Here is a 1347-nt window from a genome sequence, read left to right as displayed (position 1 = left end):
ATGGCCCGAAGTAACGCCGCCATCGATGACCCGTTTCCGGCCGGCGACGACGCCGATTCCGCCACCGTCCCTGTGACCCGCTCCAAGCCGTTGGCGCGTTGGGGCTGCTTATCCGCGCTGCGGGCGCGCACGCACTCTTGATTTGCCAGCGCTCGTCCAACCAATAGGCCAGCCCCAACCGCCAACGGCTTGGCGCTGACGTCACGATTCCGGCCACCGTCCCTGTGAACCCGCTCCAAGCCGTTGGGCGCGTTGGGGCTGCTTATCCGCGGCTGCGGGCGCGCACGCAGCACTCTGATTTGCCAGCGCTCGTGCCAACCAATAGCAGCCCCCAACGCGCCCAACGGCTTGGCGCGACGTCACGATTCCGGCCACCGTCCCTGTGACCCGCTCCAAAGCCGTTGGGCGCGTTGGGGCTGCTTATCCCGCGGCTGCGGGCGCGCACGCACTCTGATTTGCCAGCGCTCGTGCCAACCAATAGGCAGCCCCAACGCGCGCCAACGGCTTGGCGCCGACGTCACGATTCCGGCCACCGTCCCCGGGACCCGCTCCAGCCGTGGGCGCGTTGGGGCTGCTTATCCGCGGCCGTGGGCGTGGGCCTTAACAAGCCGCGCTCGTGTCCAAGGTGCTGGCAGCTGACGCGCGCCTCTCACTTGCCGCGGACGTCCCGGTGGCGGTGGCCGGAATCCCTGCCCGTCACCCGCTCCAAGCCGTTGGGCGCGTTGGGGCTGCTTATCCGCGGTCTCGGGCGTGGGGCCTTAACAGGATTCCCCTCGTGCCAAGGTGCTGGCAGCCCCAACGCGCCCAACGGCTTGGCGCTACGTAACGGCGACGTCCTGATTCCGGCTACCGCTGCCGTGACCCGCTCCAAGCCGTTGGGCGCGTTGGGGCTGCTTTTATCCGCGGTCTCGGGTGTGGGGCCTTAACACAGGATTCCCCTCGTGCCAAGGTGCTGGCAGCCCCAACAGCGCCCAACGGCTTGGCGCGACGTCCACATGGAGAAGGCAGCGGACATGGCCTCTGCCTGTGCTCGCAAGCTGGAGGGCTGGCCGACGTGTCTGGTGCGGACCGCTGAGCTTGGGGATTGCGAGGAGAGCTGTACCGCGTGGGCGTGCCGCATTCAGTTGCTGCGCTCGTGCCAAGGTGCTGGCTCTCCTCGCCATCCCCAAGCTCCTGCGCGATGTGCCCGCTGCCAGAGGCCTGGCCTCCGTCTTCCGAGCTGAGGCAGATGGCCCCCCGAATGATTGTCCCTGTTGCTACCCCCCCGCGGCCTGTCCCTTCGAGATCCGCCGCGTCCCCCGCGGCTTGTTGCGTGTCCCTTCGAGATCCCCCGCGTCCCCCGCGGCT

Source organism: Populus alba, chromosome 14 (genome assembly GCF_005239225.2).
Source record: "Populus alba chromosome 14, ASM523922v2, whole genome shotgun sequence".
Classification (NCBI taxonomy): Eukaryota; Viridiplantae; Streptophyta; class Magnoliopsida; order Malpighiales; family Salicaceae; genus Populus; species Populus alba.
Note: the sequence above shows the minus strand (reverse complement) of the source record.